Consider the following 21,574-nt stretch of genomic DNA (forward strand, 5'->3'; position numbering starts at 1 on the left):
CCCTGGGCATTGTGGGTATAGAATCACAGACCCGGGTCGTTGTGGGTACAGGGTCACTGACACTGGGAATTGTGTGTAATCGGTTATTAATCCTGAATTGGGGGTATTGGTCACTGACCCTGGGCATTGTGGGTATAGAAACACAGACCCTGGGCATTGTGGGTACAGGGTCACTGACCCTGGGCATTATGGGTATAGAATTACTGACCCTTGATATTGTGAGAACAGGGTCACTGACCATGGGCATTGTGGGTACACTGTCACTAACGCTGGGCATTGTGGGTACAGAGATACAAAGCTGGGTGGCGTGTGTGCTGTGAGGAGGATGCAGAGAAACTCCAGTATGATTTGGACAGGTTGGGTGATTGGGCAGATGCATGGCAGATGCAGTATAATGTGAATAAAGGCGAGGTTATGTACTTCGGTGGCAAAAACAGGAAGACAGATTATTATCTGAATGGCAATAGATTGGTGTAGTGTATGTGCCTTTAAGAGCCCCATATGTGCTGTAATGCCGGTAATGGCCACTCGGGCTATATAAGCCTGTATATTGTGTTATATCCGTTAGTACCCCTCCAGACTTTGCTTAGTAAACACCTATGAACCAACTCCTGTCTTCAGTGTCTCTATCAACACACGGACACTACAATTGGGAAAAGGGGAAGGGCAATGAGACCTGGGTGTCCTTGTGCACCAGTCGGTTAAGGTGCAGCAGGCGGTTAAGAAGGCAAATATTATGTTGGCCTTCATAGCGAGAGGTTTCGAGTACAGGAGCAAGGCTGTCTTGCTGCAGTTGTACAGGGCCTTGGTGAGACCAAACCTTGAAAATTGTGTGCAGTTTTTGTCACCTTATCTGAGGAAGGATGTTCTTGCCATGGAGAGAGTGCAGTGAAGATTCACCAGACTGATACCTGGGATGGCAGCAATGACGTATGAGGAGAGATTGGGTCGATTAAGCTTATATTCACTAGAGTTTAGAAGATGAGAGGGGATCTCATTGAAACTTATAAAATTCTAACAGGACTAGACAGACTAGATGCAGGAACGATGTTCCAATGGCGGAGGAGTCCAGAACCAGGGGTCACAGCCTAAGGATAAGGGGTAAGCCATTTAGGACTGAGATGAGGAGGAATTTCTTCACCCAGAGAGTGGTGAACCTGTGGAATTCTCTACCATAGAAGGCAGTTGAGGCCAATTCAATAAATATATTCAAGAAGGCGTTAGATATATTTCTTAAGGCTAAAGGAATCAAGAGAAATGGGGAGATAGTATGGACAGGGTACTGAATTTAGATTATCAGCCTTGATCTCATTAAATGGCGGAGCAGGCTCGAGTGGCCGAATGTCCCTCTCCTGCTCCTATCTTCTATTTTTCTATGTTTCTATGTAGGTTCACTTACCAAGGGCATTGTGGGTACAGAGTCACTGGCCATGGGCATTGTGGGTACAGAGTCACTGACCCTAGCCATTGTGGGTACAGTGTCACTGGCCCTGGGTATTGTGGGTACAGGTTAACTGACCATGAGCACTGTGGGTACAGGGTCACTGACCCTGGGCACTGTGGGTACAGAATCACAGACCATGGGCATTGGGGGAACAGGGTCACTGACCCTGGGCATTGTGGGTACTGTGTCACTGACCATGGGAATTGTGGGTACAGGGTAACAGATCCTGAGCATTATGGGTACATGGTCACTGCCCATGTGCATTGTGGATTTAGCGTCACTGACACTGGGCATTGTGGGTACACGTTCACTGACCATGGGCATTGTGGTCACAGGGTCACTGAACCTTGACATTGTGGGTACAGGTTCACTTTTCCTGGCATTGTGGGTGCAGAGTCACTGACCTTGGGCATTGTGGGTACAGGGTCACTGACCCTGGGCATTATGGGTACAGGGTCACTGACCCTGGGCATTGTGGGTTCACAGTCACTGACCCTGGGCATTGTGGGTACAGGGACAGTTTCCTTGGGCAGTGTGGGTACAGGGTCACTGACCCTGGACATTGTGGCTGCAGGGTCACTGCCCCTGAGCATTGTGGGTTTTGTGTCACTGACCATGGACATTGAGGGTACAGGGTCACTGACTCTGGGCATTGTGGGTTTAGGTTCACTGGACAGACTCGAGGTGTTCAATATCCTCTGTTAATAAAAGTTAAAGTGGTGGAACTGAAAAGAGCTCCCGTCCTGTTTCCAGCCCACGATTTATTTCACTGTTAACAATCTCCCGGGCTGGAAAATATTCCAGCAGGGCTCAGTAACTGCCACAGACATTTCTGCAATCCTGACCCTCCTGTATTTCCCGCATTTTACAATAACCCAGTTCTTCGAGGGGTATTTGGGAACAGGGGAGGAATCCTTTGTTTCAATCCCAACCATTTAAATCCAAAGAAATCCATCATTAAAAGGGAAATTAGAGAAGCGTGCAATAAGGGCACAGCAATCATCATGGGTGACTTTAGTCTACATATAGGTTGGGCTAACCAAATTAGTAACAATACTGTGGAGGAGGAATTCCTGGAGTGTTTAAGGGATGGTTGCCTGGATCAATATGTCAAGGAACCAACCAAAGATCAGTCCATCTTAGACTGGGTATTATGTAATGAGAAAGGATTAATTAGCAATCTTGTTGTATGAGGCCGCTTGGGTCAGAGAGATCATAATATGATCGAATTTTTCATTAAGATGGGGAATGAAGTAGTCGACTCAGAGACTAGGGTCCTAAATTTAAATAAAGGAAACTACAATGGTCTGAGGCGCGAGTTGGGTAGGATTGATTAGGGAATGTCACTCAAAGGGTTGACGGTGGATAGGCAATGGCAAACATTCAAAGACCGCATGGATGAACTACAGAATTTGTTCATCCCAGTTTGGCATAAAAATAAAACAAAAAAGGTGACTCAACCGTGGCTAACAAGGGAAATTAGGGGTAGCATAAGATCCAAGGAGAGGTCATATAAATTGTCCAGTAAAAGCAGTAAACCTGAGGATTGGAAGCAGTTTAGGATTCAACAAAGGAGGACAAAGGGACTAATTAAGAAAGGGAAAATAGAATATGAGAGTAAGCTTTCTGGGAATATAAAAACTGACTGTAAACACTTTTAATGATATGTGAAGAGAAAAAGATTGGTGAAGTCAAGCGTAGGTCCCTTGCAGTCAGAATCAGGGGAATTTATAATGGGGAACAAAGAAATCGCAGACCAATTAAATACATGTTTTGGTTCGGTCTTCACAGTGGAGGACACAAATAACCTCCCAGAGATGTCGGGGAATATAGGGTCTGATGAAAGGGAGGAACTGATAGAAATCAGTATTTGTAGGGAAATGGTGTTAGGGAAATTGATGGGATTGAAGGCTGATAAATCCCCAGGGCCTGAGAATCTACATCCTAGTTTACTTAAGGAAGTGGCCCTAGAAATAGTAGATGCTTTGCTGATCATCTTCCTACATTCGATGGAATCTGGAACAGTACCCATGGATTGGAGGGTAGCTAATGTTACCCCACTATTCAAAAAAGGTGGTAGAGAGAAAACGGGGAATTACAGACTGGTAAAACTGACATCGGTAGTGGGAAAAATGCTAGAGTCCATTATAAAAGATGTTATAGCAGAGCACTTGGGAAACAGTGACAGGATCGGACAAAATCAATATGGATTTACAAAAGGTAAATCGTGCTTGATTATTCTACTGGAATTTTTTTAAAGATGTAACTGGTAAAATAGATAAGGGAGAACCAGTGGATGTGGTGTATTTGGACTTTCAGAAGGCTTTCAATAAGGTCCCGCATAAGAGATTAGCATGTAAACTTAAGGCACATGGGATTGGGGGCAAGGTATTGACTTGGATGGAGAACTGGTTGGCAGACAGAAAGGAAAGTGTTGGAATATACGGGTCTTTTTCTGAGTGGCAGGCAGTGACTAGTGGGGTACTGCAGGGATCAGTCCTTGGACATCAGCTATTCACAATATATATTAATGATCTAGACAAGGGAACTAGATGTAATATCTCCAAATTTACAGATGACACAAAGCTGGGTGTGTGTTTGTGCTGTGAGGAGGATGCCGAGAAACTCCAGGATGATTTGGACAGGTTGGGTGATTGGGCAGACGCATGGCAGATGCAATATAACGTGGATAAATGCGAGGTTATCCACTTTTGTGGCAAAAACAGGAAGGCAGATTATTATCTGAATGGCAATAGATTGGGAGAAGGGGAAGTGCAACGAGACCTGGGTGACCTTGTGCAACAGTCGCTGAAGGTAAGCATGCAGGTGCAGCAGGCAGTTAAGAAGGCAAATGGTATGTTGGCCTTCGTAGTGAGAGGGTTGGAGTACAGGAAGAAGGATGTCTTGCTGCAGTTGTACAGGGCCTTGGTGAGACTACATCTTGAGTATTGTGTGCAGTTTTGGTCGCCTTATCTGAGGAAGGATGTTCTTGCCATGGAAGGAGTTCAGCGAAGTTTCACCAGGCTGATACCTGGGATTGCAGGAATGACGTATGAGGAGAGATTGGTTCGATTGGGCTTATACTCACTGGAGTTTAGAAGAATGTGGGTTGATCGCATTGAAACTTATAAAATTCTGACAGGACTGGACAGACTAGATGCAGGAAGGATGTTCCCGATGGTCGGGGAGTCCAGAACTAGGGGTCACAGTCTAAGGAGAAGGGGTAAGCGATTTAGGACAGAAATGAGGAGTAATTTCTTCACCCAGAGAGTGGTGAACCTGTGGAATTCTCTACCACAGAAGGCAGTTGAGGCCAATTCATTAAATATATTCAAGAAGGAGTTAGATATATTTCTTAAGGCTAAAGGGATCAAGGGATATGGGGAGAAGGCAGGGACAGGGTACTGAGATTGGATGATCAGCCATGATCTCATTGAATGGTGGAGCAGGCTCGAGGGGCTGAATGGCCAACTCCTGCTCCTATCTTCTATGTTTCTATAAGGTCAGAAAAGGGGATGTTTGCTGAAGACTGCACAGTGTTCAGCGCCATTTACAACTCCTCAGATAATGAAGCAGTCCATGCCCGCATGTAACAAGACCCGGACGACGTTCAGGCTTGGGCTGATAAGTGGCAGGTAACATTTGCGCCACAGAAGTGCCAGTCAATGACTATCTCCAACAAGCGAGAGTCTAACCACCTCCGCATGACATTCAATGGCATTACCATCGCCAAATCCCCCACTATCAACATCCTGGGAGGTCACCATTAACCAGAAACTTAACTGGACCAGCCACATAAATACTGTGGCAACAAGAGCAGGTCAGAGGCTGGGTATTGTGTGGCAAGTGTCCCATCTCCTGACTCCCCAAAGCCTTTCCACCATCTACAAGGCACAAGTAAGGAGTGTGATGGAATACTCTCCACTTGCCTGGATGTGTGCAGCTCCAATAACACTCAAGAAGCTCGACACCATCCAGGACAAAGCAGCCCGCTTGATTGGCACCCCATCCACCAGCTTAAACATTCACTCCCTCCACCACCGGCGCACCGCGGCTGCAGTGTGTACCATCTACAAGATGCACTGCAGCAACTCGCCAAGGCTTCTTCGGCAGCACCTCCCAAACCCGCGACCTCTTCCACCAAGAAGGACAAGGGCAGCAGGCGCATGGGAACACCACCCCCTCCAGGTTCCCTTCCAAGCCACAGACCATCCTGACTTGGAAGTATATCGCCGTTCCTTCATCGTCACTGGGTCAAAATCCTGGAACTCCCTCCCCAACAGCAGTGTGGGAGAACCTTCACCACACGGACTGCAGCGGTTCAAGAATTCGGCTCACCGCCACCTTCTCAAGGGCAATTAGGGATGGGCAATAAATGCTGGCCTTGCCAGCGACGCCCAGATCCCATAAAACGAATAAAAAAAATTCTTGTAAACTCTAGAGAATACAGGCCTAGTCTACTCAATCTCTCCTCATAGGGCAATCCCCCCATCCCAGGAACCAGTCTGGTGAACCTACGTTGCACTCTCTCTATGGTAAGTATTTCCTTCCTTAGGTAAGGAGACCAAAACTGTACACAGTACTCCAGGTGTGGTCTCACCAAGGCCCTGTATAATTGCAGTAAGACATCTTTACTCTTATACTCAAATCCTCTTGTAATAAAGGCCAACATACCATTTCATTTCCTAATTGCTTGCTGTACCTGCATGTTAACTTTCAGTGATTTGTGTACAAGGAAATCCAGGTCCCTCTGAACACCAACATTTCCCAATCTCTCTCCATATAAAAAATACTCTGCTTTTCTATATTTCTTACCCAAGTGGATAACTTCACATTTCTCCACATTATATTCCGGCCCCTCACTGACAATCAAACCCGCAGCTTGTGCCCCGCTGGACACACACGTCACAACCAATGGGACAATGGTTACTGACGTCACACAGCCTGGGTTGCTGACGTCACACAGACCGGGTTGCCGACGTCACACAGGCAGCGTTGCCGGTTTGCAACGTCACACAGCCGCCCTGTCCGAATTACATGACGTCACTCGTGCTGAGGCGGTTCAACAGCCGCGCGGATTCAAATCGGTCACCACGCGACCACGAGCGGCCCCGCCTCCGACCTTGAATGTGGGCGACGCGCGTGTAGCTGTGCCGGGCCCCGATTGGTGGGCGCGCTGTCAATCAGCTGCTTCCACCCAAAAGCAGTGACTCACTGAGCGTGCACTGAGGCCGCACTGCGCATGTCCCCGGTCGGAAGCCGCTGGCAAAGGAAACAAAATGGCGGAAAGTGAATCCGAGAGAGCGAAGCTGGAATGTATTGGCCGGAGGATGAACACTGGCATCGCCTGGACCTGCGGCCTCGGGTGAGTGTCCCGGGACTGAGAGTGAGCCGGAGCCTCATCCTCTAAAGTGCGGGGCCCAGACTCGGCCCCCAGACTCTAGCTGGGACTGAAGCAGAGTTTGATCCAGGCTCAGCACAGCGGCCTCAACAGCTTTTTTGGGGGGTGGGGGAGTTCCAGATTTCTACTACCCCCTGTGTGAAGAAGTGTCCTGACATCACACCTGAACAGCCTAGCTTTAATTTATAGGTTTTGCCCCTTGTTCTGAACTCTCCCACCAGATGAAATAGTATCTCTCGATCATCTTAAAACTTCAATGATATCACCCATAATTTTCTATATTCAGGTTTATAAATTCCAGGGCAGAAATGGTATGGAATGGGGAGGATGACACAGTAACAGTGGTAATGTCAAGGTAAGGGAGAGGGAGCTCTATTGTACCTGCCTTTGAGGGCTCGATGCTGACACTCTGTATAAAGTGGAGGTAGGAGCATTGGAGCAGGAGCAGGCCATTTAGCCCTTCGAGCCTGTTCCCCCATTCAGTGAGATCATGACTGATCTTTATCTTAACTCCATCGATCAGCCTTGGCTTCGTATCCTTTTATACCCCTGCCTGGCAAAAATTATTCATACACTAGCCTCTACTGCTTTTTGTGGGAGACAGTTCCACACTTCTACCACCCTTTGTGTGAAGAAATGTTTCCAAACTTCTCTCCTGAATGGCCTGGCTTTGATTTTAAGATTATGTCCCCTTATCCTAGACTACTCCACCAGTGGAAAAAAGTTTCTCTTTCTATCTTAATGATGCCTTTCGACATCCTAAAAACATAAATCAAATGAAATCACCCCTTAACCTTCTCTATTCCATGGAATACAAGCCTAGTTTATCCAATCTTTCCTCATAATACTGGAACTCCCTCCCCAACAGCATTGTGGGAGCACCTTCACCACATGGACTGCAGCGGTTGAAGAAGGCGGCTCACCACCATCTTCTCGAGGACAATTCGGGATGGGCAATAAATGCTGGCCTTGCCAGCGATGCCCACATCCTAGGAAAGAATATAATAAATCATTTAACCATTGAAGCCCTGGTAACATTCTGGTCTATCTGTGCTGCACTCTCTCCAAGGACAGTATATTCTTCCTGAGGTGCGGTGCCCAGAACTGAATGCAATTCTCCAGATGGGGTCTTTCCAGAACTCTCTACAGCTGAAGCACCAACATTCTATTAGCCTCTTTAATTATTGTTGTACCCGTCCACGAGCTTTTACTGATTTAAGTACTTGGTCCCCTAAACCTCTGCTCATCCACAGCTTCTCGCCAGTAAGAGGTGCATATCTTTGTGTGTGCCCCCTTCCCCTTGTTCTGTTCCAAAGTGTCTGGGCCATTTAGAAAGTGCTGAATTTTCTGTTTAAATTGGTGCATTCAGTTTAATTTGATTCTCTATTTGGAATAGTTCACCAGTCCCCGCAACTACTCCAACTCACCCTCCGTATCTGTGTGTCCCACTATCCTTCCCCGGTGGGTTCAAATGTTGCAGACTGAGCAGTGGAGGATCCAGTGATGGATTCCCACCAGCCCGAGCTCTCCACGTTATCACTGAATGAAACCTTCCTTCACGGGAAGCAGGCTCTGTTTGATTGTTTAGGCCCTGTAACCCCTGACTCTGTGTTACTGCTGTCAGAATAATGGGCTGTACTCAGAAATAAAACTTACTGCATTGATCACAGTTTCACATCCGTGTCTTGTTTCTCTTCATGATCAGTGTGTCTGAGGACAAGGTGTCTGGGGCTAGAATGAGGCTGGGAGAAGATTTGGGAATCAAGAAATGGGAAGAGGAAACTAGCACAAGGAATCTCTGCAAGTGCCTAATAACACATTCAGAACGGTACTGAGATAAGACCGGCGTCCCAGAGTGTCAGCACTCTGACCGTTCGGGGTTTCAGCTGTTTAACTTGAAGGGGTTTCTTCAGGCCGATTGGAAATAGACATGTGACTTGAATGAACGACTTACATTTATATAGCGCCTTTCGCGGCCACCGGACGTCTCAAAGCGCTTTACAGCCAATGAAGTACTTTTGGAGTGTAGTCACTGTTGTAATGTGGGAAACGCGGCAGCCAATTTGCGCACAGCAAGCTCCCACAAACAGCAATGTGATAATGACCAGACAAACTGTTTTTGTTATGTTGATTGTATCTATTGCGTTTGATGGGACAGTGTAGAGAGAGATTTACTCTCAATCTAACCCGTCCATCCTCTATGTTGTGTTTTTTCTCTGTCGCTATCTGCCTCATTTTATCTCTCTCTCACTGCCTCACTCATCTGTTTCTTTCTCTGACTCTATCTCTCCTCGCCTCGTTTTCTCTCTCTCCCGCTCCCTCCTTTCATTTAAGTCTCTCTCTGTGTTAATCACTTATTTTATAGTTGGTTTCCTCTGCGCATTTCTCTGTCTCGCCCATTTTGTCGCACTTTCTTTTCTCACTCTACCACGCTCTTTCTCCCCTCTGTGTTTCCTCTCTCTCTGCCCCTGTCTCTCTCCTAGTTTCTTGCTTTCACTTTCTCTCTCTCTCTCTCTCTCTCTCTCTCTGTCAAGATTCCTGATGTAACAGGCCTGCCCCAACACAACACGAGCCCAACCCGTACTTTGAACACATTGCATGAGCTGATCACAGATTCTACACCCCTAGTTTTAAAATGAGCTGTCCGGGATGTACAGACCCCACCTGGGGATTGGAGCCCTGCAAGATTTTGCTGTTAATCTAGAGGGAAGCTTGCCTCCACATCTCATCCAGCCCCAATCCTGAACTCATTTTATTACATTTCATCGTCCAGTTACATATCCGCCTCCCTTTGTATACATGCCTCCGATGTGCTCCTCTCTGTAAATCTACTGGGTCTTGTTTCTCATTTCTGAAAGCCCGTTTCTTCAATTTAATCTGTTTGGTCATTTTGTAAATTTTTGAAGAATTGGCAAGCGATTCCCGCTGATCTGCTGAGTGTATTTCCATGTAGGACACATGTCTCGGTGGAGCAGGTATCCCAGTTACATTATTCTAGCGACCGCCTAGCAGTGGAAGGAAACTGAAGGGAAAATATGTCAGCAAATCTTTAAAATGAGTAAAATACATAATATAATCATGGGAAGTTTTAACTAGACCAAATAATCTGGCCAGAAGAGGTAGGGAAAGGGGAAAGGGAATGGAGTATTTACAGTGTGTTCAGGACTCCTTTCTTACCCAGTACGTAAGAAGCCCAACGAGAGAGGAATCATTGATGGATCTATAATGGGAAATGAACCAGAGCAGATAAGAGAAGTGAGCTTAGGGGAACATCTAGACACAATCGATCACAGCAAAAGAAACTAAAGAAAAAGGCAGACACTGAGTACAGTGACAATAAAGGAGAGGATGACAAAAGGGGATAGGAAGAGGTTGAGAAAGAAATTTAAAAAAAATTAGGAAGGCGAAGAGCAACTGAAATTATTTATTGAGGAATACAAAAAGAAATAGTAAAGTATTCTACAGACACATAAAACAAAAGATAAAACAGGATAGGGACAGGGCCACTGAAGGATGCACAAGATAAACTCTCGGAATGACAGCGAAATGGCAGAAATATTGGAGAATTACTTTGCCTCCGCTTCTATCAGGTAGACTAACAAGGTGGACTTGATACCTTTTTAGATCTCTTCTAATGTCAAGACATTTTAAATAGAAAGGGGGAAAATAATTGAAAGAGAGAAGAGACACTGTAAATGGGGTAGAGGAGCAAAGGGATCTATGGGGACAGGTGCACAAATCATTAAAAGCCTGTTAACAAGGCCATGAAAAACCTTGGTTAGACCAAACTTGGAGTATTGTGTTCAGTTCTGGTCTCCATATTACGAAAGGACATCGAGGCACTGGAGAAGGTGCAAAAAAGGATTGGCAAGAATTATACCAAAACTGAGAGGTTGTAAGTATCCAGAATGACTGACCGTGCTGGGGCTCCTTTCTCTAGAATAGAGAAGGCTGAGTGGTGATGTAATAGAGAACTTGATGGGGTAGCTGTAGAGGAGATGTTCCCACTTGTGGGGAGTCCCAAATTAGGCGTCATAAATATAAGATAGTCACTAATAAATCCAATAATGAACTCGGGAGAAACCTCTTTAGCCAGAGAGTGGTTAGAATGTACAGCTTGTTGTCACATGGAGTAGTTGAGGTGAATAGCAGAGTGCCTTTAAGGGGAAGCTAGATAAGTACATGAGGGAGAAAGGAATAGAAGGATATGATGGTAGGATGAGGTGAAGTAAGGGAAGAAGAGGCTCGTGTGGAGCATGGACCTGTTGGACTGAATGGCCTGTTTCTGTGCTGTAAATACTATGTAATTCTACGGTGAATTCTGAATAGACACGGTACAACACTCGAAACAATCTTCAAGCGGCTGAGTGTCACAGAGGGTCAAAACTCCGACCGTTCACCTCGACCGATCTGAAGGTCTTGTGTAAAAGGAATGTGGGGAGTTCAAGCACAGTCCTTGGTGAGAGGTCAGATTTGTACCACACTAGGCCCTAAATCAGCAGACTGGCTGTTACATGCTGAACAAGTGCCTTCAGAAACCTGTTTAAAATCTCTGTCTCCAACACATATTTCAATCCACCTACAACCTTAACCCTCTCCCTCCTGCTCAGTCTGTGCGTCTGTCTGTAATTTGTGTGTTTCTGTGTCTGTCTGAACGTTTGTGTAAGAGAGTCTGTGTGTTTTGTGTGTGTGTTTTTCCATGTGTGTGTATTTGTGTCTGAATGTCTATATTTGTGTCTGTAGGTATAGACACAACACTCTTGCCTAATAATCTATCAATCTTAGTTTTGAGCTATTCAAATGACCCCCAACCTCAACAGCTTTTGCGGTGACAGTTCAAGATTTCCAGGAGGCTTTGTGTGAAGACGCGCTTCCTGACATCACCCCCTGAATTGACTATTCTCAATGTAAAGGTTATGCCCTCTTGTTCTGGACTCCCCCACTAGAGGGAATAGTTTCATTCTAAAATTTTGACTGACTGGATTGAGTTTTCTGACGAGGTAACAGAGGGTGGATGAGGGCAGTTCAGTTGATGCTGTGTATATGGAATTTAAAAAGTCCTTTGATGAAGTACCATGTAAAAGGCTTGTTAGCAAAACTGAAGCCCGTGGGATAAAAGGGGCAGTAGCAGCAGGGATAGTAAACAGAGCTGTGATGAATGTCTGTTTTTCAGACTGGAGGGAGGTATACAGTGGTGTCCCGCAGGGTGCAGTACTGGGACAACTGCTGTCTTTGATGTACATTGCTGACTTGGACTTGGGGGTGCAGGGCACAATGTTGACATTTCCAGCTGACTTGGAAGTGTAGGACACAGTGAGGAAGATAGTAATAGACTTCAGGAAGACATAGACAGGCTGGTGGATTGGGCGGACACATGGCAGATGAAATTCAACGCAGAAAGTGTGAGGTGGTACAGTTTGGTAGGAACAATGAGGAGAGACAATCCAAGCTAAATGGTGCAAATTTAAAGGGGGTGCAAAAACAGAGACCTGGGGGTGTTTGTGCACAAATCTTTGGGGCAGGACAGGTTAACAAACAACAACTTATATTTATATAGCGCTTTTAACGTAGTAAAACGTCATAAGGCGCTGCACAGAAGTAATTTAAGACAAAAAATTGGACACTAACCTACAAGGATAAATTAGGGCAGGTGACCAAAAGCTTGCTCAAAGAGGTCGGCTTTAAGGAGCGTCTTAAAGGAGAAAAGAGAGGTAGCGAGGCGGACAGGTTTAGGCAGGGAATTCCATAGCTTAGGGCCCAGGCAACAGAAGGCACGGCCACCAAAGGCTGAGCGATTATGACAGCCTGTTTCTTTAACTGAATCTGTTTGGTCATTTTATAAATTTATCTGAAATGTTTGAATAATTGTCAAGCGATTCCTGCTGATCTGCGTGTATTTCCATATAGGACTCGAATGCCTCGGAAGCAGGGTTCACAGTCACGTTAAAATAATGCTAAAAAGGCGAAGAGCTATTATGAAGTTAAATTATCAAGGAATATAAAAAGAAAAAGTAAAGTATTCTACAGATACATGAAGAACAAAACATAAAACAGACTAGGGACAGGGCCACTGAAGGATGGACAAGTTAAACTCGCAGGTAATGACAGCGAAATGGCAGCAATATTGCAGAATTACTTTGCCTCAGTTCTCACCAGGTAGACTAACAAGTTGGACATGACATTGGAAGAAGAGATCAAAAAAGATATCAAGTCATTTAAAATAGAAAATAAATGATAAACTAGCAAAAGTTAGAGAGGATAAAACCCCGATACTAAAAGAAGCAAGGGAAGAGAGAACAGAGGCACCATTATATAGACTTGGGAATAGTCAGTATAATTTCCAAATTTATAGATGACGGCAAATTCGGGCATATAGTTAATACAGAGGAGCACTGTGACAAAATACAGGAAGATGTTAATAAACTGGCAGGTTGGTGTGTAAATGGCAAATTAATTTAAATATAGGTAAGTGAAGTGATGGATTTTGGAAGGAGGAATAAGGAGGCCACATATTCCTTGGAAAGTAATTTCCAGTTCATTTCTAGAGTAAGAGAATTGCAAAGCAGAGCAGTTATGTTAAACGTGTATAGAACCTTGGTTAGACCACACTTGGAGCACTGCGTACAAAAAGGATATAGAGACACTGGAGAAGGTGCAAAATAGATTGACAAGGATGATACCAGAACTGAGAGGTTCTAAGTATCCAGAATGACTGAACATGCTGGGGCTCCTTTCGCTAGAAAAGAGAAGGCTGCGGGATGATCTAATAGAGATCTGTATAATTATGAAGGGATTTGATAGGGTAGCTGTCGTGAAGATGTTACCATGTGCGGCGAGTCCAAAACTAGGGGTCATAAATATAAGATAGTCACTAATAAATCCAATAAGGAATTTGGGAGCAACCTCTTCATCCAGAGAGTGGTTAGAATGTAGAGCTTGCTGGCACATGGAAAAGTTAAGGTGAATAGCAGAGTGCCTTTAAGGGGAAGCTAGATAAAGATATAAGAGAGAAAGGAATAGAAACTAGGCCCTAAATCGGCAGACTGCCTGTTTACGTGCCGAGCAAGTGCCGTCAAAATCCTCTTAAACCCTTTCTCTCCATCACTGATTTCAATCCACCTACAACCTTAACCCATGTGTGTGTGTTTCAGCATGTCTGTGTGTGTGTATGTGTCTGTCTGTCAATATACACACACACAAAACCCTGCCTAACAAAATATCAATCTGAGTCTTGAATTTTTCCAGCCCCAGCCTCAACAGCTTTTTGGGGAGAGAATTCCAGATTTCTACTACCCTTTGTGTGAGGAAGTACTTCCTGACATCACACCTGATCGGCCTAGCTTTAATTTTAAGGTTTTGCCCCTTGTTCTGGACTCTCCCACCAGATGAAATAGTATTTCTCGAAAATCTTAAACACCTCAGTGATATCGCCCTTAATTTTCTATATTCAAGGAAGTAAAAGACTAGTCTATGCCACCTGTCCTCATCATTTAACCATTTTAGCCCAGGCATCATTGTGGTGAATCTGTGCTGAACCCGCGCCAAAGCTAACACATCATTCTTGAGTTGCGAGGTCCAGAATGCAATGGGCTCTTCCCTTGCATGTTTTAGTATATTCGGATGCAATTCATCCAGTCCCGAGGATTTATCATCTCTAAGTTTTACTCGTTTATAAATTCAGGAACAGAAATGGTATGGAGTGGAATGGGGGACAGTGTAACAGTGGTAATGTAGAGGGAGCTCTGTATTGTACCTGCCCTAGGAGTGCTCGATGCTCCAGGGTGGATAAAGGAGAACCAGTAGATGTAGTGTATTTGGATTTCCAGAAGGCATTCGATAAGGTGCCGCATAAAAGGTTACTGCACAAGATAAGAGCTCATGGTGTTGGGGATAATATATTAGATTGGCTAACAGAAAACAGTCGGAATAAATGGGTCATTTTCAGGTTGGCAAACTGTAATGAGTGGGGTGCCACAGTGATCAGTGCTGGGGCCTCAACTATTTACAATCTATATTAATGACTTGGATGAAGGGACCAAGTGTACTGTTGCCAAATTTGCTGACGATACATAGATAGGTGGGAACGCAAGTTGTGAGGAGGACACAAAGACTCTGCAAAGGGATATCGATAAGTTAAGAGAGTGTGGAAAAATTTGGCAGATGGAGTATAATGTGGGAAAATGTGAAGTTATTCACTTTGGTAGGAAGAATAAAAAAAGCCAAATATTATTTGACTGGAGAGAGACTATAGAATGCTGCGGTACAGAGGGGTCTGGGTGTCCTCGTACATGAAACACAAAAAGTTAGCGTGCAGGTACAGCAAGTAATTACGAAGGCAAAGTGAATATTGGTCTTTATTGCAAGGGGGATGGAGTATAAAAGTAGGGAAGTCTTGCTACAACTGTACAGGGCGTTGGTGAGACCACACCTGGAGTACAGCGCACAGTTTTGGTCTCCTTATTTAAGGACGGATGTACTTGCGTTGAAGGCATTTCAGAGAAAGTTCACTAGGTTGATTCCTGGGATGAACGGGTTGTCTTATGAGGAAAGATTGAGCAGATTGGGCCGATACTCATTGGAGTTTAGAAGAATGAGAGGTGATCTTGAAACACATAATATTTTGAGGGGGCTTGACAGGGTAGATGCAGGGAGGATGTGGGGGAATCTAGAATTGGGGGCATAGTTTCAAAATAAGGGGTATCCATTTAAAACCGAGATGAGGAGGAATTTCTTCTGAGGGTCGTTAATCTTTGGAATTCTCTATCCCAGAGAGAGCTGAGGAGGCTGAGTCATTGAATATGTTCAAGATGGAGATCGACAGATTTTTGAAAAACCGGGGAATCGAGGGTTATGGGGAGCGGGCAGGTAAGTGGAGTTGAGGCCAAGATCAGATCAGCCATGATCTTATTGAATGGCGGAGCAGGCTCGAGGGGCCGAATGGCCAACTCCTGCTCCTATTTCTTATGCTGATCCTATGTTCCGACTTCCACTTTATACAGAGTAACAGGAGTAGGCATTCAGCTCCTCGAGCTTGTTTTCCCCAAGATACTGCATCCACCTGCCTTGGCTCTGTATCCTTTTATACCCTTGCCTGGCAAATATCTACCAATCTCTGATTTAAAATTATTAATTGTACGAGTATTTGCTTTTTGTTTGAGAGAATTCCACACTTCTACCACCCTTTGTGTGAAGAAGTGTTTCCTAAGAGAAGGTCGTGTCTGACAAACTTGATTGAATTTTTTGAGGAGGGTAGATGAGGATAGTGCGTTTGATGTAGTGTATATGGACTGTAGCAAGGCTTTTGATAAGGTTCCTCATGGCAGACTGGTCAGGAAGTTAAAAGCCCATGGGATCCAGGGCAAAGTGTCAAGTTGGATTTAAAACCGGTTTGGAGGCAGGAAGCAGAGGGTAATGGTTGATGGGTGTTTTTGTGACTAGAAGGCTGTTTCCAGTGGGGTTCCGCAGGGCTCAGTACTAGGTCCCTTGCTTTTTATGGTACATATCAATGATCTAGACTTGAATATAGTGGGTATGATTAAGAAGTTTGCCGATGATACTAAAATTGCCTCTGTGGTTGATACTGAAGAAGGAATCTGTAGACTGCAGGAAGATAAATTGGTCAGGTGGGCAGGAGAGTGGCAAATGGAATTCAATCCGGAGAAGTGTGAGGTAATACATTTGGGGAAGGCTAACAAGGAAAGGGAATACACATTAAATGGTAGGACACTGAGTAATGTGGAGGAACAAAGGGACCTTGGAGTACATGTCCACAGATCCCTGAAGGTAGCAGGCCAGGTAGATAAGGTGGTCAAGAAGGCACACGGAATTGCTTGCATTTATTAGCCGTGGCATAGAATACGAGCAGGGGAGTTCAACTGTATAAAACACTAGTTAGGCCTCAGCTAGAGTACTGCGTGCAGTTCTGGTCACCACATTACAGGCAAGATGTGATTGCACTAGAGAGGGTACAGAGGAGATTTACAAAGATATTGCCGGGAGTAGAGAATCTTAGCTATGAGGAAAGACTGGATAGGCTGGGTCTGTTTTCCTTGGAACAGAGGAGGCTGAGGGGAAACCTTATTGAGGTGTATAAAATTATGAGGGGCATAGATAAAGTGGATAGAAAGGACCTATTTCCCTTAGCAGAGGGGTCAAAAACCAGGAGGCACCGATTTAAAGTAATTGATGGAAGGTTTAGAGGGGATTTGAGGGGAAATTTCTTCACCCAGAGGGTTTTGGGAGTCTGGAACTCACTGCCTGAAAGGCTGGTAGAGGCAGGAACCCTAACCACATTTAAAAAGTCTTTGGATGTGCACTTGGGATGCTCTAACCTGCAGGGCTACGGACCAAGAGCTGGGAAGTGGGATTAGGCTGGATAGCTCTTTGTTGGCCGGCGTGGACACAATGGGCCAAAATGGCCTCCTTCAGTGCTGTAACTTTCTATGATTCTATTATACCATTTCATTTCCTAATTGATGCTGTACCTGCATGTTAACTTTCAATGATTTGTGTACAAGGAAATCCAGGTCCCTCTGAACACCAACATTTCCCAATCTCTCTCCATATAAAAAATACTCTGCTTTTCTATTTTCCTTACCAAAGTGGATAACTTCACATTTCTCCGCATTATATTCCGGGCCCCTCACTGATGATCAAACCCGCAGCTTCTGCCCCGCTGGACACACACGTGACAACCAATGGGACAATGATTACTGACGTCACACAGCCCGGGTTGCTGACATCACACAGCCGCTGTTGCCGGGTTACATGACGTCACTGGCGTTGAGGCCGTTTAACGGCCGTGCGGATTCAAATCAGTCGCCAAGCGACCACGAGCGGCGTCGCCTCCGACTGAGCATGTCGGCGGGGTGCGTGGAGCTGTGCTGGGCTCCGATTGGTGGGCGCGCTGTCAATCAGCTGTTACCACCCAATAGCAGCGGCGGATAACTGAGGCCGCACTGCGCATGTCCCGGGTCACCGGATAGACATGGTTGGTGAAGGGAAACAAAATGGTGGAAAGTGAACCCGAGAGCGCGGCGCCGGAATGGATTGACCAGAGGATCGGGACTGAGGGTGAGTGTCCCGGGACTGAGCTGCTGCTCGGAGCCGCGATGGGCGCAGCCCGGGAGGTGAGCGTGAGCCGAACACTCATCCTCCCTAAAGTGCGGGCCCCAGACTCGGCCCCCAGACTCGAGCTGGGACTGAAGCAGAGTTTGATCCAGGCTCAGCACAGCGGCCGGCCTCTTGTCCTCTCCCCCAGCCCGCCTCTGTCTGGAAAGCCCCAGATCTCCAGCACAGACTTTATTCTCCGCTTTGTTCACCGGTGCCGCCACCTTACGAGATTTGAGTACCAACACCCCCGGCTCTCTCCTCCGCGCCCCCCCCCCCCCCCCCTTTAAAATGCCCCATTTGGCTCCTCTTGTCGTCTCATTCTCCCCCAGGCTCTCCGCCCTCCCTCACACTCTCTGCATTCAATCCCACCGGCCCTGTGTCCGCCCCTTCCCCCAGCCTGTCTGTCCTCCTCACTCTTCACCACACGGCCCAGGCTCAGCTCATCGGCGCGGCGCTCAGTCCTGCCCCCAGCCCTGAGTTCACGGCAGGTTCAGACCGACACAACCGGCACCAGAGCCCCAGACAGTTTGATGGGACAGTGTAGAGGGAGCTTTACTCTGTATCTAATCCATGCTGTACCTGCCCTGGGAGTGTTTGATGGGACAGTGTAGAGGGAGTGTACAGTGTTCTCTTTCTCTCTTTCTTTCTCTCTTTCTCTCTTTCTCTCTCTCTCTCCCCCTCCTCCTCTTCTCTGTCTCTGTAATTGAATCAGATTGGCTATTTTGTAAATTTATCTGAAATTTTAGAGCAATTGACAAGCGATTCCTGCTGAGCCTATTTCCATATAGGACACAGATGGTTCGGGTGAGCAGAGCTCTCGGTCACGTTGAAATAATGCTAAACAGGTTATTGTAGAGACCGCCTAGCAGTGGAAGGAAACTGTCAGCAAAACGATAAAAAAAGAAAAATACATATCTTGGTCATGGGAGATTTTAACTACACCAAATAATCTGTCAAGAAGACGTAGGGAAAGGGGCAAAGGGAATGGAGTATTTTCAGTGTGTTCAGGAGTCCTTTCTTACCCAGTACGTAAGAAGCCCAACAAGAGAGGAATCACTGATGGATCTATAATGGGTAATGAACCAGAGCAGATAAGAGAAGTGAGCTTAGGTGAAAATCTAGACTAACGATTACAACATAATAAGGTTTAAGATAATAGATTGGAAAAATCTGATTGAGTTGATGTAAATGGAACGAGGGAAGATAAACTGGAAGAGAATATTGACAAACGTAAGAGATAGAATAGCAGCGGGAAATATTTAAAAAGGTGTTCAATGGAGTTCAGGAGGATTACCTTCCACTAAAAAACAAGAACAAACTAGCCAATAATTTAACGCCATGGATGAATAAAGAGATGAGGGTAAAATGGATACTGAAGAAAAATACAAACACTGAGTAGAGTGACAATAAAGGAGAGGATGACAAAAGGGAAGAGGTTGGGAAAGTATAAGAATAACAATTAGGAAGACAAAAAGGAACTGCAAAATTAAATTATCATGGAATATAAAAAGAAATAGTAAAGTATTGTACAGGCACATAAATAATAGGAAATTCAGGATAGGGACAGAGCCACTAAAGGATCACAAGATAAACCAACAGGTAATGACAGCGAAATGGCAGAAATATTGGATACAAAAGCCTGACCTGCTGAGTATTTGCAGCGCCTGACTGGCTGAGTATTTCCAGCATTTTTTGTTTCTGTTTCAGAAATATTGTATAGTTACTTTGCCTCAGTTTTTACTAGGTAGATGAAAAAGGTGGACATGACCATTGGAAGAAGAGATGAGAAGAGAGATCAAGACATATAAAATAGAAAGGGTGAAATAATTGATAAACTAGCAAAAGTTAGAGGATAAAACCCTGATACTAAAAGAAGCAAGGGAAAAGGAGAGCGGAGGCACCTTTATATATACTCGGGAATAGTTAGTGTAATTTCCAAATTTACAGATGACACCAAATTCTGGTGTATAGTTAATACTGAGGAACACTGTGACAAAATACAGGATGTTAATAAACTGGCAGGTTGGCGTGTAAATGGCAAATGAATTTCAATATAGATAGATGAGAGATGCTACAATTTTGGTAGGAGGAATAAGGAAACATACTCCTTGTAAAGTTAGTGTCTAAATGGGGTAGAGGAGCAAAGGGATCCAGAGGGACAGATGCACAAATCATTAAAAGCAGGTTAAACAGGCCATGAAAATGCAGACAAAGCACCAGGGTTCATTTCTAGAATGATAGATATGCAAAGTAGAGAAGGTATTTTAAACGTGTATAGAACCTTGGTTAGATGACACATGGAGTTCTAAAAGCTTTCCCACCTCCGAGGTTAAGCTGACTGGCCTGTAGAAACATAGAAGATAGGAGCAGGAGTAGGTCATTCGGCCCTTCGAGCCTGCTCCGCCATTCAATGAGATCATGGCTGATCATCCAATTCAGCACCCTGTCCCTGCCTTCTCCCCATATCCCTTGATCCCTTTAGCCTTAAGAAATATATCCAACTCTTTCTTGAATATATTTAATGAACTGGCCTCCACCGCCCTCTGTGGCAGAGAATTCCACAGGTTCACCACTCTCTGGGTGAAGCAATTCCTCCTCATTTCAGTCCTAAATGCCCTACCCCTTATCCTTAGACTATGACCCCTGGTTCTGGACTCCCCAACCATCGGGAACATCCTTCCAGCATCTAGTTTGTCCAGGCCTGACAGAATTTTATAGGTTTCGATGAGATCCCCTCTCAATCTTCCAAACTCCAGTGAGTATAAGCCCAATCGACACAATCTCTCCTCATACGTCATTCCTGCCATCCCAGGTATCAGCCTGGTGAATCTTTGCTGCACTCCTTCCATGGCAAGAACGTCCTTCCTCAGATAAGGCGACCAAAACTGCACACAATACTCAAGGTGCGGTCTCACTAAGGCCCTGTACAACTGCAGCAAGACATCCTTGTTCCTGTACTCGAACCCTCTTGCTACGAAGGCCAACATACCATTTGCCTTCTTAACCGCCTGCTGCACCTGCATGCTTACCTTCAGCGACTGGTGCACAAGAACACCCAGGTCTCTTTGCACTTCCCCTTCTCCCAATCTATTGCCATTCAAATAACCTGCCTTCCTGTTTTTGCCACCAAAGTGGATAACCTCACATTTATCCACATTATAGTGCATTTGCCATGTTTCTGCCCAATCACCTAACCTGTCCAAATCATACTGGAGTTTCATGACGTCCTCCTCACAGCATACCCTCCCACCCAGCTTTGTGTCGTCTGCAAATTTGGAAATATTACATCCAATTCCCTCGTCCAGATCATTAATATATATTGTGAACAGCTGGGGTCCTAGGACCGATCCTTGCGGTACCCCACTAGTCACTGCCTGCCACTCGGAAAACGACCCGCTTATTCCAACTCTTTGCTTTCTGTCCACCAACCAGTTCTCTATCCAAGTCAATACCTTGCCCCCAATCCCATGTGCCTTAATTTTGCATGCTAATCTCTTAGCGGGACGTTATCGAAAGCCTTCTGAAAGTCCAAATACACCACATCCACTGGTTCTCCCTTATCTATTTTACCAGTTACATCCTCAAAAAATTCCAGTAGATTAGTCAAGCATGATTTA

At 45.3% G+C, this 21,574-nt stretch overlaps 2 long non-coding RNA genes across 3 annotated transcripts in view; one reads left to right on the top strand and one right to left on the bottom strand.

Moving 5' to 3' along the window:
* The window catches only part of LOC147095338 (uncharacterized), a 40,640-nt gene extending 34,301 nt beyond the window's left edge, over positions 1-6,339 (bottom strand). Inside the window, exon 1 of the long non-coding RNA XR_015074784.1 lies at positions 6,260-6,339. This is a non-coding gene — a long non-coding RNA (uncharacterized LOC147095338). The remainder of the gene's footprint in view (positions 1-6,259) is intronic.
* Positions 6,340-6,591: 252 nt separating this feature from the next.
* The window catches only part of LOC147095339 (uncharacterized), a 176,880-nt gene continuing 161,897 nt past the window's right edge, over positions 6,592-21,574 (top strand). Inside the window, exon 1 of one of the 2 annotated variants that reach the window (XR_015074786.1) lies at positions 6,592-6,809. This is a non-coding gene — a long non-coding RNA (uncharacterized LOC147095339). The remainder of the gene's footprint in view (positions 6,810-21,574) is intronic. The other variant, XR_015074785.1, reaches the window with a different exon arrangement.

Source organism: Somniosus microcephalus, unplaced genomic scaffold (assembly GCF_052327205.1).
Source record: "Somniosus microcephalus isolate GS21.2 unplaced genomic scaffold, FLI_Smic_1.0 unresolved_chr1, whole genome shotgun sequence".
Lineage (NCBI taxonomy): Eukaryota > Metazoa > Chordata > Chondrichthyes > Squaliformes > Somniosidae > Somniosus > Somniosus microcephalus.